This window comes from Phyllobates terribilis, unplaced genomic scaffold, assembly GCF_046119375.1.
Source record: "Phyllobates terribilis strain yellow unplaced genomic scaffold, ASM4611937v1 Scaffold_4__5_contigs__length_816908805, whole genome shotgun sequence".
NCBI lineage: Eukaryota > Metazoa > Chordata > Amphibia > Anura > Dendrobatidae > Phyllobates > Phyllobates terribilis.
In genome coordinates this window covers 517,677,685-517,695,548 of record NW_027362764.1, presented here as the reverse complement: position 1 = coordinate 517,695,548, position 17,864 = coordinate 517,677,685, and the positions used below count along the sequence as shown (strand labels likewise).

The 17,864-nt window shown below is 48.2% G+C and overlaps 1 long non-coding RNA gene across 1 annotated transcript in view; it reads right to left on the bottom strand.

Moving 5' to 3' along the window:
• LOC141265608 (uncharacterized) overlaps window positions 1-17,864 on the bottom strand; it is a 543,116-nt gene that overhangs the window by 10,579 nt on the left and 514,673 nt on the right. The window contains exon 4 of the long non-coding RNA XR_012320132.1: window positions 1,458-1,547. This is a non-coding gene — a long non-coding RNA (uncharacterized lncRNA). The remainder of the gene's footprint in view (window positions 1-1,457; window positions 1,548-17,864) is intronic.

Below are 17,864 nucleotides of genomic sequence, written 5' to 3'. Positions count from 1 at the left end.
TTATATTGACAGAATGAGTTAATGCAGCAAGTCAATATTTGCAGTGTTGCCCCTTCTTCTTCAAGATCTCTGTAATTCTCCCTGGCATGCTCTCAATCAACTTTTGGACCAAATCCTGACTGATAGCAGTCCATTCTTGCATAATCAATGCTTGCATTTTGCCAGAATTTGTTGGTTTTTGTGTGTCCACCCGTCTCTTGATGATTGACCACAAGTTCTCAATGGGATTAAGATCTGAGGAGTTTCCAGGCCATGGACCCAAAATCTCTATGTTTTGTTCCATGAGCCATTTAGTTATCACCTTTGCTTTATGGCAAGGTGCTCCATCATGCTGGAAAAGGCATTGTTGGGCGCCAAACTGCTCTTGGACGGTTGGGAGAAGTTGCTCTTGGAGGACATTCTGGTACCATTCTTTATTCATGGCTGTGTTTTCAGGCAAGACTGTGAGTGAGCCGATTCCCTTGGCTGATAAGCAACCCCACACATGAATGGTTTCAGGATGCTTTACAGTTGGCATGAGACAAGACTGGTGGTAGCGCTCACCTCTTCTTCTCCGAATAAGCTGTTTTCCAGATGTCCCAAACAATCGAAAAGGGGATTCATCAGAGAAAATGACTTTGCCCCAGTCCTCAGCAGTCCACTCCCTGTACCTTTTGCAGAATATCAGTCAGTCCCTGATGTTTTTTCTGGAGAGAAGTGGCTTCTTTGCTGCCCTCCTTGAAACCAGCCCTTGCTCAAAGAATCTCCGCCTCACAATGCGTGCAGAAGCACTCACACCAGCCTGCTGCCATTCCTGAGCAAGCTCGGCACTGCTGGTAGTCCGATCCCACAGCTGAAACAGTTTTAAGATACGGTCCTGGAGCTTGCTGGTCTTACTTGGGCGCCCTGGAGCCTTTTTGACAACAATGGAAGCTCTCTCCTTGAAGTTCTTGATGATGCGATAGATTGTTGACTGAGGTGCAATCTTTGTAGCTGCGATACTCTTCCCTGTTAGGCCATTTTTGTGCAGTGCAATGATGGCTGCACGTGTTTCTTTAGAGATAACCATGGTTAACTGAAGAGAAACAATGATACCAAGAACCAGCCTCCTTTTAAAGTGTCCAGTGATGTCATTCTTACTTAATCATGACTGATTGATCGCCAGCCCTGTCCTCATCAACACCCACACCTGTGTTAATGGATCAATCACTAAAACGATGTTAGCTGCTCCTTTTAAGGCAGGACTGCAATGATGTTGAAATGTGTTTTGGGGGTTAAAGTTCATTTTCTGGGAAAATATTGACTTTGCAAGTACAGTAATTGCTGTTAAGCTGATCACTCTTTGACATTCAGGAGTATATGCAAATTGCCATTACAAAAAATGAAGGAGTAAACTTTGGAAAAATTACTATTTGTCTCATTCTCAATACTTTTCGCCATGACTGTAGTGTGCATTTACATGTAATACACTAACTCACCAGTGATGTCTCTAGTTTAAGTCCTTCATCTTCGCTTTTCTTTTTCATCTGGCCCAGACCGCCATCACTTCTTCCATCCAGGACTCGTCGCTGCAGAAAATAACACACAGTTATCAATAGCTGATCATTTCTACAGCACATTCCACACTTATTCCCTGATTTGTACACTACAGCAGATGAAGAAAAAAAGCGACATAGTAACAGGACCCCCCTTTTGTTACTCCCCCATGGAGAAGAGTATCCTCAAAAATAAATTATATTACAGCAGTAATGTCCCCTACAGTAATTATGTCCCCACTTGCCACCATAAACTAATAATACCTCATTCTGGCCCCCATACTGTAATTGTCACCCATCCTGACCCCCTTTATTTAATAATATCCCTCATCCTAGACTCCCATGCATCTCCCCCACCCATTCTGGGCCTGTATGTATCTCTCCCCCACCCATCCTGGGCCTTTATGTATCCCCCCCACCCATCCTGGGCCTGTATGTTTCACCCTCCCCATCATGGGCCCCTGTGTATCACCCCCCCATCATGGGCCCCTACGTAGCATCCTCCTCCCCCCCCATCATGGGCCCCTATGTAGCATCATCTCCCTCATGTGCTCCTATATAGCATCATCTCCCTCATGTGCCCCTATATAGCATCATCTCCCTCATGTGCCCCAATAAAGCATCATCTCCCTCATGTGCCCCTTATACAGCATCATCTCCCTCATGTGCCCCTTATACAGCATCATCTCCCTCATGTGCCCCTTATATAGCATCATCTCCCTCATGTGCCCCTATATAGCATCTCCCTCCCCATCAAGTGCCCCTATATAGCATCTCCCTCCCCATCATGTGCCCCTATATAGCATCTCCCTTCCCATCATGTGCCCCCATATAGCATCTCCCTCCCCATCATGTGCCCCTATATAGTATCACCCCCCCATTCACACACTACCCTGCCTATTCATAAAAGAAAAAAAAAATCTTCTTACCTTCCTGCGTTCCCCCGGAGGCGTCCTTTGCAGCTTCATGTCAGTGTGGTCTTCTACAGGCCCGCCGACCGATCAGAGGCTGCGCGCTGACAGCAGCCCGCCGGCCGGAGGACTCTTCAGATCACTGTTATGCACTGCGCACTGACGTCAGCGCCCGTTCAATGTCCGCCGGCCTATCAGAGGCCGAATGCTGAAGCGCGCGACTTTGATTGGCCGGCAGACTTTGAACGTCACTGCTATGCGCCGTCTGTGCGCAGCACATAGCAGAAGACAGCAGATGTTACCGGCAGCGGCGGCCATCATCAAGAGGAGGTTAAGCGGCGCACTGAGCGCGCGGCGGCCTCTAATAGGCCCGTGGTCAAAAAGATCACGGTTACCGGCGGTGGCCTGGATCATCCAAGTGGTATTGGACAAATTAGAGATGAATCACAATGTATTTTTTGTACAACAGCAGCTTTCTTTTTGGTGTTTTTCAGTGAACACCATACTAGTTCAGCGTTTTCAGACGTTTTCGCATTTTTTTGCGTTTTTAGTACATCTTTTGCTTTTTATCTCACAACTTTTAAACTGAAATGTTCAGGACACTTATATTGATATCATATTGTTATGAAAAACACAAGGACACAGTAAAACAAATGTATAAAAATACTCACTTGTAAAAAAGTAACAGTAAACAGCAAGTGCTAGTAAAAAAGTGATAAAAAGCAGGGTATTTGGTTGACACGTTTTTTCCAAAAAATGTATACTAAGCCGCTCTACCAACGTCAAGGTAACCCAGATCAGAGCAGTCCCTATCTAATGTATTTAAAAACTGATCATGTGTATAGTACCTATATGAGCAAATCAGACAGGTAATGTCCATGTGGACACGCTGCAGAGAATGGCATTTATGTGCATGGCCCACAAGGGAGGAGTGGAGACCTCACTAATCTTGCAAAGGCAAGAAACTAATTGAATACAAACACATGGGCCATGCACACGGTGAATAAGTCTGTAGGACAGTGTTCACACCACCTAAAGACTGAAAAACACAAGGACACAGTAAAACAAACGTATAAAAATACTCTGTTGTAAAAAAGTACTTGTGTCTTACAGACTTATTCACCGTGTGCATGGCCCATGTGTTTGTATTCAATTTGTTTCTTGCCTTTGCAAGATTAGGGAGGTCTCCACCCCTCCCTTTTGGGCCATGCACATAAATGCCGTTCTCTGCAGCATGTCCACATGGACATTACCTGTCTGATTTGCTCATATACAGTGCTGGACAAAAGTATTGGCACCCCTGCAATTCTGTCAGATAATACTCAGTTTCTTGGCTAAAGGTTGTGCAACCAAGTATTAGGCTGAGGGTGCCAATACTTTTGTCCGGCCCTTTTTTGGAGTTTTGTGTGAAATGATCAATGATTTGATTTTTGCTTCATTCTCTTTTGTGTTTTTTCCTTGCAAGCAAATTAAATGAAGAGAATAATACCAAAGAATTTGTGATTGTAATCATTTTCAGGAAGAAACTGAGTATTATCTGACAGAATTGCAGGGGTGCCAATACTTTTGGCCAGCACTGTAGGTACTATACACATGATCAGTTTTTAAATACATCAGGTAGGGACTGCTCTGATGTGGGTTACCTTGACGTTGGTAGAGCGGGTTAGTATACATTTTTTGCAAAAATGTGTCATTCAAATACCCTATTTTTTATCACCTTTTTACTAGCACTTGCTGTTTACTGTTACTTGTTTACAACAGAGTATTTTTATACGTGTGTTTTACTGTGTCCTTGTGTTTTTTAGTCTTTTGGTGGTGTGAACACTGTCCTATAGACTAGTTCACCGTGTGCATGGCCCATGTGTTTGTATCATGTTGTTATGATAGGCCATCAATATCTGATCAGTGGGAACATCATAGACCCCCCTGCGATCAGCTGCTACCAGAACCTATAGAAAGTGCTTAGTTACACAGCTGCTCAGCTCCTTCACCTGTATAATGGCTGTGGTCGGCCACTGCACATCTGCCTCTATTGATTTGAATAGAGGTTCTGCAGTTCATGGCAGAAGCAAGCCACCATGAGTGATCTTAACAGGATATTACTCCTTGGGAGAGTAGCAACATTCCTGAACTTTCTACATTTGGTAAAACTGCAAATTGCTGTACCCCCAGCTCTTTAGCAATGATTTTGTAGTCATTCTTCTGGCATTTTGTGCTAGAAAGATGCTCAATACTTTACAACAGAAGTCAATAAGAAAGCTAAACAAAAACACCTGGAAAACGCCTGAGTGTCTTTTTAAGTATCTTGTCTGTGTTTTTGCTTCAAAAATTGCTTAATGGAAACATTCAGAAGATGGCATTAAATACCGGGCGGCAAAAAATGTCAAATGAGCGCTCTTGAAACAACCAAAAACTGCTAATAAAAGACATTTCAGGTATATAAAACTGCAGAGAAAAGGAGCCATTCCTGTTGTGTCTACTGTGGAGCCCCAGATGAAGTAGGATCGAAACGTGCGTCGGGGTATGAGGTGGAGGCCAATGTGGTGACACAGTCTGTTATTATTTTTTGGGATATGTCTGATTAAAATGCATCTTTATTTATTCTTTATTTTTTCACTATTGATTTATTTTTGTGCATTACATTGCACCAATTTTTTATATATCTAAATTTCAGAATTGCATTGTAATTAACTTTGTGAATATATATATGTGACTGTACATACCTGTTATCATTGCTCCTTGGTAGTGTTCTGCCATATGGTAGATACCCTTGATATTGTAATCTTATTTTCATTATTTTATGTCTTTCATCGGCCTCCCCTTGCTTTCATTGTTCCTTCTTTTTACTATTCACTTTTAAATTTCATTTTTATTGTGCAGTTGCATATTCCAATAAAATATTTATTGTGTTTATACACATTTGTCTGTTTTTTATTAAATTGGAGTAATACATATGATATCTTAGGCTTTTTCTATATGCTCTTATCTGTATTGGAATTACTTTTTGGATTATAGGCTTCTTTCTCTTGTTATATCTATAGCATAGTTTCACATAGGAGGAGCTGGTTAATATATGTTTCACTAAATGTCTGTGATAAACAATCACAATAACAACTATGAAAAACCCTATGAAAGTTATACTACCTATTGTAATAAGAGCCAGTGAAATCTCAAATATACAATGAAAAAAAACAAAATTAAATTTTTCAGAAAAATCCTTGTGGGCTTAAATGTGTTTAAGTGACATATCCAATATATTTAGTTTTGAAGAAACTTTTTCTTTTTCTTAAATTAAATGTTTATTGATTTTTATGAAAAATGTTCAAAAGGTAAAAACAAAAAAAAAAACAACAACCAGACAAACATTGGAGAAACACAGTTCTCCACCCCCCAACCTTAAGAAGCATTAAGCATGAGGTGTTTATACATCCTGACTATGCAAAACCAATGTAACACAGGTACTTTGAATGCAGTGACACAGAAACACAGAACAGCCAGTACAGAGTTAATAAACAAGGGGGATTTACTAAAATAGTGTCAATCTCCACGCATTGAGTAACAGGGGAAATATGGGGAGTCAACCCGGTTGTAATCGGCAGTTTTTTCACTTAACTGAGTCTTGCTCCTCACAAGGCAGTTGCCAGCCGATGCCAGTGTTGCTTTCTTCCAGCTTCCCTGCCTAAACAATGCTCCGTCTTCTGGCGGTAGCGGGCAGTCTCCGGTTTGACTCGCTGAGCCCCTAGTCCATAACAGTGCACCTCACTTGCTCAGTTCCTGGGATCCTGCATCTCTTCTCCCTCTAGTTGGGCTTGACTCCCACTGTCCACTGCCGCTTTTCCCGCGCAAAAACTCCTTTTCCACCCTTTTCATAGACAGGAGCTCAGCTTCCCGGCCACCTGACTCCTGTTTCACAGTCTGTCTTCCCCCTTCAACAAGAGTCACGGCCCCAGCAGTTCTGGATCCCTTGTTTTGAAAGTACTTACACCCCGGTCTTCCCCCTTACACTCCCGCTTTCCTTTAACTCGCCATTCCACGGGCGAGAGTTCCTCACCAAACGTTCACAATCTTGGACTTCCTAGAAGATACGTTGCCATATAAATTGATCTTGTTCGTAACGGTGAGGAGGCACTCCTGCTGTTGTCTGTTCTGACCGATGGGGGGTGCAGGGTCATTTGGATTCCCAATCTCCGCCTGCCCGGTGGCTTCAACCGATGGTGTTCCCTTGCCGCCTGCACTGGGGACTGCAGGTAATCGAGTGCTGGGGCTCGGAGGTAGAATCAACAATTCTTCATCCACATCGTGGCTTGGGCCAACGGTGACAGAACCCTATCTAGAAGCAGGTGATTCTTCTTCATCCTTGTCATCTTTAGACAGACAGGGCCGCAGCATACTACGATGAATCACTCTGGTAGGGGCTTCTTCAGCTCCCTCGGGTTGAACTTCATACACAGGTCCTTCAGCGCCAAACCTGCGCTTCACTTGGTGCGGGGTCCGTTCCCACCGCCTACTCAATTTGCCTCGGGGCCGCCTGTCTCGAACCAACACCTGCTCCCCGGGCCTCAGAGCTGTCCCTTGAAAAGGCAATGTCTCATGATGTTTGAGTACCCGAAACTTTTGTTGTACCAACCGTCGGAGGGTCTGCAGTCGATACCGGTGTTCTCGGACTCAGGAAGACACCCACGTCCGTGGGTAGTCCTCCTCGGGGTCCAGCTCTAACTCGGTAATCTCTCGCCCCTTTCGCCCAAACAGTAAGGTATAAGGAGTGAATCCTGTCGTACTATTCACTCGGTTGTTGTAGACCCACACCAGCTTGGCTACAAACTCAGGCCATCGCACCTTCCGATCTTCCTCCAGTGTGCGGAGCATTTGGATCAGTATCCGACTAAATCGCTCACAGGCCCCATTTCCTTGAGGGTGATAAGGAGTAGTCTGTGACTTCTCAATCCTGTACCACCGGTGCAGCTCTTCCATCACCCGGCCCTGGAAGCAGGCGCCTTGATCAGAATGGATACTCTTTGGGCAGCTGTACACCCGAATGAAGTCTCGGCAGATGGCCTGCACAGCTGATTCGGCGGTCTGATCTCTGGTCGGGGTCACCATCACAAACTTTGTGAAGTGGTCTGTCATTACCAGGCAATGTTTCTACCCGAGATGCGCCGGTCTAACAGTCAAATAGTCGATCATCAGCACCTCCAAGGGCGCAGAAGTCACAATGGTTTGTATGTGTAACCAGCTCACAGCTCCGGCATCTTCGACAAGTGTCTTCTATTGTTGCTCGTAGTCGGGGGTGATACACCAGCCTTTGCAACCACTGTCTTCTCTGGTCCGAAGTGAGCCCCTCGTTCATGAGCCTCCTTAGCCACTACTCCGACCAACTTCTCTGTGATCACCACTTGTCAGGTGGTCCCGAACTCTCGCAGTAGCTGTACCCGTCGGTACAGCAGCCCGTCTCGCAAACACAGTCTCTCCCATTGTCCCAGCATTTTCAGCGCTCCCGGGGACAGGGTACTCCTCTAATCTCGACTGGGGACCTGCCTCAAAGCCACCCGTTGACGCAATTGAGCAACTTCTCTGTCAATCTGTTGAAGTCGGACCCAGTCATCTCTTGGCTGCCCTAGCACTTGTTCTTCCGACGTCTCTCTGATCTGTCCCTGCGCTGCGTCCAGCAGTCCCACGAAACTTCGGAAGCTAGGGATCTCATCTGCCTCCAAATCTTCATCGCGGTCATGATCAGGCCGTTCATATGTCACTCTGGAGAGGGTGTCGGCGTGAGTATTCTCTGCCTTAGACCGGTAGGCGATTTTATACCGGTACCTGGCCATGAGGGCCACCCACCGCTGCTCCAGGGCCCCCAACTTCGCATTCTCCAGGTGAGCCAACGGGTTGTTATCTGTTCTCACCAGTACTTCGGACCCGGACAAATACTCTGCAAACTTCTCGGTCATTGCCCAAACCAGAGCCAGCAACTCTAATTTGAAAGAGCTATAATTATCTGGGTTCCTCTTAGAGTCGTGAAGGGAGCGAATGGCGTATGCAATCACGCGCTCTTTCTACTCCTGTACTTGGAATAACACGGCTCCCAGACCATGTAGGCTCCCATCAGTGTGGAGTATGAATGGTTGGGAGAAATCTGCATAGGCAAGTATTGGGGCCTTGGTCAGGGCCATTTTTAGGGCACGGAAGGCCTCTTCCTGGCTACTTTCCCACTGAATCGCCCGATTCTTGGAGCCCGCCGGCACTCCCTTAAGTAGTTCCAGCAATGGGTTGGCTATGTGGGTGAAGTTCTTCACGAATCTTCGGTAGTACCCGGCAAGTCCCAGGAAGGCCCGAACGTCGTTCACTGTCTTCGGGGTAGGCCACTCCTGTACGGCGGCCACCTTTTCCCGGGAGGGCCTGACTCTTTCACCGGACACAGTATGACCGAGATATTCGATCTGTTTGCGGAACAGGTGGCACTTCTGGAGCTTCACCTTTAGACCATGACTCTGTATGCGGCTCAGTGCTTGCTCCAGTCGCTGGAGGTACTCCTTGAAGGTGGCGGCATAGACAATTATGTCGTCAAGATAGATCAGTGTCGCCTCAAAGTCCAAATCGCCCAGGCACCTCTCCATCAGACGCTGGAACGTCCCGGGGGCGTTAGTCTGGCCGTAGGGCATCCGATTGAACTCGAACAGTCCCATGGGTAATATGAACGTCGTCTTCGCACGATCATGTTCGGCCACGGGCACCTGCCAGTACCCACTGACCAGATCCAAGGAGGAGAAGTATCTTGCCTTCCCTAAGGCCGACAGAGACTCTTCGATTCAGGGTAGTGGGTAAGAGTCTCGTACTGTACAGGCATTCAGTCGTCTATAGTCCACACAGAACTGCAGGGTCCCATCTTTTTTCCGGACCAGGATAATTGGGGCTGCCCACGGACTCTGACTCTCCCGTATCACACAATTTTGTAACATATGGGCTAGCATCTCCTTAACCTCCTTATACATCTGGGGAGGTATCTGTCGGTATCTCTCCCGCACTGGGACAGCGCCCCCCCTGGGAATCTCGTGGGTAATGGCTTCGGTGCAATCAAAATCATCCTCATGGCGAGCAAAGACTTCCTGGTACCGCTCCAGTACCTCCTCAACCTGCTGCACCTGTCGAGGTGAAAGTCCTGTCAATTCAGCCAGCATTCATTCTAGGATTCTTTGTTCAACCTTCGCACTAGCGCGGTTGGATTCCAGCGACACGGTGACCGCCAGACTCCAGGGATCTCGTCGAACAGCGGACAGCTGTACCGCATCAGGTCGCACCAACTTCTCTGGCATTCCCAGGATCTGGGCTATTTCCGCCCTGGGAGGGAGTGTGAGATCACCTTCAGCTCACTAATCAGGATTTGCCTGATCTCTTTCAGCACATTCATTCCGAGGGTCACCAGGGGTCCACTTCCGGTTCGCCCTGCAACCAAGACGACTCCTTTTTTCTCACATCTTTTCCACACACTCGGATCTTCATCCACGCCACCCCTGCGACCGGGATGGGTAATTGATTAGCTGCCGTAAGTCTAATTACTGGTCCCCATTCAGGCCGCTCTATCTCTGGAAATCGCTGTTAAAAGTAGGCTTCTGTCATCGTAGTCACCTGGGATCCCATGTCAATCAGGCAGTGAACAGCCCGACCACTCATTTTGGCCCAGACAAAAACTAGGTCCTTGGGACTTCCTCTTTTTCTTTCCCCTTCCTTAGGCTCCGGGCTGTGTCCCCCAAACACAGAACCCGCTAGTTTAATGGCTGCCGCGACTGCCCTCAGCTAGCACAGCCCCTGGCGTAATGTCCTGTGCCTCCACACTTCCAGCAGGTCGTGTCTCTGTCTGTGTAGGGCTGCCTCACTTCTCTACGGAACTCTCCTGCAGGGCGGGGCCCGAATTAAATTCTTTCCCTAACTGGGGCAATCGATCCGGGTATCTCTGGTGTTGGTGCAGGGGTCTTCTTGAGCCTGAACCATTCACCTCGCATCTCCTGTATCTCCTTTCGCATCTCTCAAGCCCATTCCGGTTCAGCTGCAGGCGGGGTGGGGAACCTCTTTTCTCCGGACCATCCCTGCCAGGGCCATATTTTTGCTAAGAGTTGTATTTAGCTCTGGCATAGAGGGAAACTGTATGTACCCTGCGTGTCATTTTTCCCAGGAAGTCCTGTAATTGAGCTTGCTGCAGAAGCAATGGCTACCCGTCCAACATCAACTCGCACTTGTCGGTGGTGCTTTTGACGTGCCCAGGGGGAGATATGGGGGACTCGGTACCCGGGCCTTTACCTTCTTTGTAGGATGTCATGGCAGTCGGCTCACGGGCCCGTCCTCTGGGGTCACTCTTTAAAGGGGGTTTTGTTAACAGGTTGTCTCGTGACGCCACCTGTGATTCCCGGTAATGAATACCGGCGCTGCTTCAGACCTCTGGGGTTGATGGGATGGCAGCTGGGATGTTTCTGATCCCCACAGGCGGAACGGACCACCAGGGCAGGGTTGATGGAAGGGATGCAGGGCGTTGTAGTGTAGGAGGGATGATGGCGCAGCGGCAATAACCGATAGAGACAGTGAAGTGCAGTCTTCTGATTTTACTCACAGTTTACAAAGTTCCTCAGGTTACACTGCACAGGTTACCACTTCCCACGTCGCGCTGCGTCCACCAAGCAGGGGTTCAGAAGTCCCTTTGGCAATTCGAGAGAACTTATCGGGACCCCCCTTCTATATGTTCCTTTCCTCAGCCGACTTCTCGCGCTGGGTCTCTCCCTCCTGCTCTGCACCTCATAAACTGAGTCCCAAGATGGTGTCCTCAGATCCTTCAGGATAACCTGGAATTCCTTGATCCTACACGGCTACCTTTCTTGGCTACTCGAATGCAAGTATGGCAACTGCACCATAGAGGTCAGAAGCCTCCGGTTTCCTAGCCGAGACTTGAAGTAACATGACTAGCCCAGGGACCGGTTCCCTTCTTGCGGCCTGGTCCCTCTGACACTCGGCAGATTAGGGTGTACGGGTGGCTTCCTGCTCCTTCCGTACCCCTTCAGTTTCCAGAGCCTTCCTCCTTTGCTCCCCTCCTCTTCTCTCCTCTGCTGGGCCTCATTCACTAGGCCCACTCTGGAGCGGAGCTCCTGCAGAGCCACTACCCCTCTCTCTAGACTCCAAACTCAGAACTCTCCACAACAACTACTACTCCTTCCAAAAATGGCTTCCCTTTTTATACTCCTAACAAATGCTCCCCTAGACTCCTTCCTCCACCCACACCCACTACTTGGTTCCCCCTCACTCTGGTTCCCCCCACTCCAGCCAGGGACAGGGCTCAGCAGAACACAGTGCATCTTGCCCTTCCAGCCAGCATGGAGCAGTGTAGTGTTGGATGCAGGTGTTGGGGTCCCGGACCATACTTTGACACACACACATCTTTATTTGCGCATTTAATTTCTTGAATACAGAGTTGGACAATGGCCTGATCTGTAATGCGTTTTGAGAAATAACATGCATAAGCATGGCCAATCCACATTAAAAAAAACAGCCATAGAGTGTCCGGGAACCTTCCCCCACACTTTTCTTAGCCAGGGCTGCTTTTCGGCAGGGTTGGATGGGCTCACCAGAGAACCGGAGACTCTGGCTTCTCTTTCAGGAGAGTTCATAGTGCCGAGGTGAGGCCATGATGATGATAGAGGCCACCATCTGCTTAGTTTTCTGTTACATGGAATGCAAGTGCAAGTATGCAGCCAGCCACCCAACCACCCACAGGCCGCAACACTAAACTGCCAGATTTCTGGGCAGCTCTTTGCACTTGAAATATGGCCTTTTAAGCTTGTGAAGGCGGAAGCTTTTCACAACCTAATGCCGGCGGCGGCCGGGTGTCCATTCTTAGTCCCCAGCCGCCACTATATTTCCCGGTATCGCCTCCGCCTTCCACAAGCATGGGTCCCACAACATTACCCATGCCCTCCCCAGTGCACTTATTGGGAAGGACCACCTAACCACAAACACGTGGACAGGTGAATGTGGCCAGGGACGGTACGGAGCCAGTCCACAACTTTTTTTGTTGAGAGTTGTATTTAGCTCGGTGAAAGGACTGGCATAGAGGGAAACCGTATCTACCCTGCGTGTCATTTCTCCCAGGAAGTCCTGTAATTGAGCTTGTTGCAGAAGCAATGGCAGCCCGCCCAACATCAACTCGCACTTGTCGGTGGTGCTTTGAAACACACACATCTTTCTTTGCGCATTTAATTTCTTGAATACAGAGTTGGACAATGACCTGATCTGTAATGCATTTTGAGAAATAACATGCATAAGCATAGCCGATCCACATTAAAAAAGCAGCCATAGAGTATCCGGGAACATTCCCTCACACTTTTCTTAGCCAGGGCTGCTTTTCAGCAGGGTTGGATAGGCTCACCAGAGAACCGGAGACTCCTCCGACAGGCCCTGGCTTCTCCTTCAGGAGAGTTCATAGTGCGGAGGTGAGGCCATGATGATGATAGAGGCCACCATCTGCTTAGTTTTCTGTTACTTGGAATGCAAGTGCAAGTATGCAGTCAGCCACCCACCCTCGGGGCGCAACACTAAACTGCCAGATTTCTGGGCAGCTCTTTGCACTTGAAATATGGCCTTTTAAGCTCGTGGAGGCGGAAGCTTTTCACAACCTCATGTCGGCGGCGGCCGGGTGTCCATACTCGGTCCCCAGCCGCCACTATATTTCCCAGTATCGCCTCCGCCTTCCACAAGCACGGGTCCCACAGCATTACCCATGCCCTCCCCAGTGCACTTACTGGGAAGGACCTCCTAACCACAAACACGTGGACAGGTGAATGTGGCCAGGGATGGTATGGAGCCAGTCCACAACTTTTTTTGCTGAGAGTTGTATTTAGCTCGGTGAAAGGACTGGCATAGAGGGAAACCGTATCTACCCTGTGTGTCATTTCTCCCAGGAAGTACTCTAAAACTGCTTGCACTTGAAATGTGGCCTGAACATTACAGCTGGTACTTATCTGTGGGAATTTGCTTGCCTCCTACCAGCCTGGAATATTTCGAGCAAACTATGGTATGACGCCAAGGTATTAGCACTGCCCCCAGTACCAGTAGCGAAGCCATCCCCAATTTCCTTCTCAGGAATTTTATTTGGTAGACTGAGTGGCAGAAAGGAGCTGAAGATAGAGTGGCAGTAGGTGCAAGTTTCTCCAGCCTATTAGATATTAGAGGGTGAACGGCAGCACATTGGATCAGTGGTTAGCACTGAAGCTTTGCAGTGCAGGGACCCTGGACTCCAATCCCAGCAAGGACAACATCTGCAAGGACTTTGTATGTTCTCCCCATGTTTGCGTGTGTTTCCACCTCAGTAAAAAAGCAGCCATAGAGTGTCCGGGAACCTTCCCACACACTTTTCTTAGCCAGGACTGCTTCTCGGCAGGGTTGGAAGGTCCCACCAGAGAATTCTCTGGTGTGCCTTGGCTTCTACCTCAGGAGAGTTCATGATAGTGCTATCTTTGCAGCGGCTATGGGGCTCTTGAGCGGGTGAGAAAGGTTAGCCCTCAGAATCAAATCCTTTGGTGGGCACAATGTTTTTCAATCTGAAACAGCTTCTCAGTTGGAGTTGTATTTCACCACAGCCATATTCTTTAGCTTGGTGAAAAGACTGGCATAGAGGGAAACCGTATCTACCCCGGCTGTCATTTCTTCGTCACCAGGTTCCGCCCATTGTCACACACGACCATGCCTGGCTGTATGTTTAGCGGTGAGAGCCACAGATCAGGCTGCTGTGTTACAGCTTTCAACAACTCTGCAGTGCTGGCGGTTTGTGAATTAAGCATTAAGCATGTTTTCTTCAGCACAGCCTGTTGCCGCTTGGCCAAGGCAGTGCTGCAGTGCTGTCAGGTTGTGACTGATGTGGTCATTTCGGAGATGGAGGAGGAGGTGCATGAGCTGAACAATGTGATTACATTGAGGTTAAATTGGTGACGCTGTTTTTTATACTAAAGAAAGATCCTATTGTTTTTGTTTTTTTATGTTATTTTTTAAGACAAATGTATTCATCGGGAAATGTCATTTTAACATTTTACAACCTTATCTGGCAATGTGGTGTGTGACACATCATCAGACACATCCTTTTTTTTATTTATGATGGAGGGACTCTGAAAGTCATAAAGCCTATTTTTACAGGGATATCAGACGACCCTTACTATTCTTAAAAGGCCAGCAGTCGGCCCTAGCTATTGTTAGAGAGCCATCAGCTGGCTATGCTTTGTTGTTCCCATTATTAACAAGTGGGTCTCCTATACTGTTATTGCATATCCAGTGACTGCAAGGGCTGTCAAAAATTTGGACGCAACCCAATGCCCCTTTGAAGAGACATAGAGGAGGGTCTCAGTAAAAAAAAACGTTCCCATTATAAATGAGCGGGTCTCCTATAGTGGTAACGCCCATGCTGTGACTGCAAGGGCTGCCAAAATTTGGGAAAAACCCCACTAAGAATTTAAAGACACATAGAGCAGGGTCACATTAACAAAGTATGACATGTTCCCATTAGAAAGGAGAGGGTCTGCTATACAGTTATAGGGTATGCAGTGAGTCCAACGGCTGACCAATTTTAGGAAAAACCCCACTAAGAATTTAAAGACTCAGAGCAGGGCCACAGTAACAAGGTACAACATGTTCCCATTAGAAAGGAGAGGGTCTGCTATACAGTTATAGGGTATGCAGTGAGTCCAACGGCTGACCACTTTTAGGAAAAACCCCACTAAGAATTTAAAAACACATGGAGCAGGGCCAGAGTAACATGGTACAACATGTTCCCATTAGAAAGGAGAGGGTCTGCTATACAGTTATAGGGTATGCAGTGAGTCCAACGGCTGACCACTTTTAGGAAAAACCCCACTAAGAATTTAAAGACACATGGAGCAGGGCCACAGTAACAAGGTACGACATGTTCCCATTAGAAAGGAAAGGGTCTGCTATACAGTTATAGGGTATGCAGTGAGTCCAACGGCTGACCAATTTTAGGAAAAACCCCACTAAGAATTTAAAGACACACAGAGCTGGGCCGCAGTAACGACAAATTCCCATTTGAAAGAAGAGAGTCTCCCATAGTGTTGGCCTATGCCCCTTAGAAGAGACGTGGAGGAGGGCCTCATAAAAAAATGTTCCCATTAGAAAGGAGCGGGCCTCCTATACTTGTAATGCCCATGCACTAAGTGTATGGGCTGACAAACATTTACCCCTGGGGGGGTATACATGAACATACTGTTTAAATTTTTTTTTTTACGGGCATCATAAACACTAGTGTTGAGCGAGCACTAAAATGCTCGGGTGCTCGAAGCTCGGGCCAAGCTCGCCGTGATACTCGGGTGCTCGACCCGAGCAACGAGCATAATGTTAGTCTATGGGAGACCCGAGCATTTTTGCGGCGGCACCCTCGGCAGTCTGTAGAAAGCCTAATAAGTGCCCAAAACAATAGTGACAGTGCTCAAAAGACATGGTGACAGCATGGGCATCGCCCCAGGAAGCATTTCTGAACCCCAGGTCACTGCTGTCAACAACGTGGTCAGAGGTATTAAGCCACTTTAACGGGCTCACAATAAATCGTTCAAAAACGAAACTGAAACGGTTTTCCTGTGAAATATGTTAAGGAACTTCCTTTCCAGGATAAAGACTTGTGTATAAGGTAAAATAAACAACCAAAAACAAAAATACTCCTCCACACCTTGGGCTATGTTCACAAGTAGCATTTTTTATGTGTTTTTGCACTTTTGTATTGCTTTCAACCGTGACAAATGCATTCACCGGGAAATGTCATTTTAATATTTTACAATATTATCTGGCCATGTGCTGTGTGACACAGGCATACAGTGCTGAAAAGACATGGGAACAGTATGGGGAAGAGCCCTGGAAGTGACTCGCCCCCTGGGCCGTGGGGAACACGGATCCGGGCAATAGGGAAACGGTGGGAGTAGTAGTGGCAACCCGGTTCCGTGGCTCAGAGTGGTCAGGCCAGTGGTAGTCCGTTATGTACTGATGATTATGTCCGACTACGCCACCCGTGGATTTGCGGTCATTAGGAACCGCCGCTGCAAGGCAGACCGCTGGGGCTGATGATGTATGGAGCTGAGATGGTGTGACTCCCCACGGGAAGAGTGCGGCCCCAGGGCAGTGTAGTGGATGTTGGGAGTGATGGTAGTGAGAGTCCCAGTGCTGATAGTGCTGGAGGAGCAAGGAGCACGCAGACAACAGGTTGCAGTCCAGGGTCTTTACTAGAACAGGTAAATTGACCCACAAACAGTCTCGGCTAGGAGGGGACCTGGATGTCTGAGAGCAATGGGCAAATTGGCCCTGGTCAGGGTGAGGGTGTAGGCCTACCGTGCTTTCTGCGCTCCTTCTGGCTATCTCCTCCTTATAGGGTAACAGCCCGCGTTTCCGAGCTCTCCGTGTATTCTCGCCTGTATGACCTGCGACGTGGGTTCCTTTCTGCTCCCAGCCTTGTACGGCTTTGCTGGTCCCTTCTGTTGTGGCAGGGCCTCCAGGCTTCTTAGGCCAAGGAATATACAGTCCCCTGCGGACTGGTTATCTGCTGGGGGATGTGGAATCCTCCCAGCCTCAGACACCAAAGTCTGGTAAATTAAGTCCGTTATCTGCCAAGACAGGCTCTCTTCGCCTCTTGTCTCTGGCTTGTGGCTCTCCTCCTGCCACACTTCCTCTTAGGTGCAATACAACTTTCTGTCCCTGCTCTGCTCCAGGACACATCTCAGTGCTGAGACAGGTCATCCAGTTCTCTCTAACCCTGCCCCCAGTACCAGCTTTTATAGGGGCAGCCAACTCCCCCTACTGGCCTGAGACAGGAGGCATTGCATGCTAATGTTCCCCTGACTAGAGAACATCCCCCTTGCTCTCAGACACAGCTTTAATATATTTGTGGCATCCAGGCCAGGGTGACCCAGAAGCATCTCTGACACCCATGTCACTGCCTAAAAATGTGCCCATCAGAAGTGATCCTTTCCGCATCAGAAGATGCAGACTTGCAACTATCCCCGTGCAAGTCCTTGTGCTAGGGCAGTGTTCAATTGTACCTCCCCCATTCCTTGCAATGCAAGCGCAAGTATGCAGCCTGCCCCCCACCCACCCCCAGGCTGCAATACCATACTGCTAGCTTGCTTGCACTTGAAATGGGGCCTTTTAGTTTGGAGGCGGCCGAAGCTGGCCACTACCTCATGGCTGCTTCGGCAGCGAGGTATCCATACTCAGTCCCCAGCCGCCCGGCAGCCGGGTGTCCACGCTCGGTCCCCAGCTACCAGGGGGCGGCCGGGTGTCCATACTCGGTCCCCAGCCGCCCCACGGCCGGATGTCCATAAACGGTCCCCAGCTGCCCCTATTTCTCCTTAGAACAGCCCCCCACACACTTTTCTTAGCCTGGCCTGCTTTAGGGCCGCATTGGACGAGCCCACCA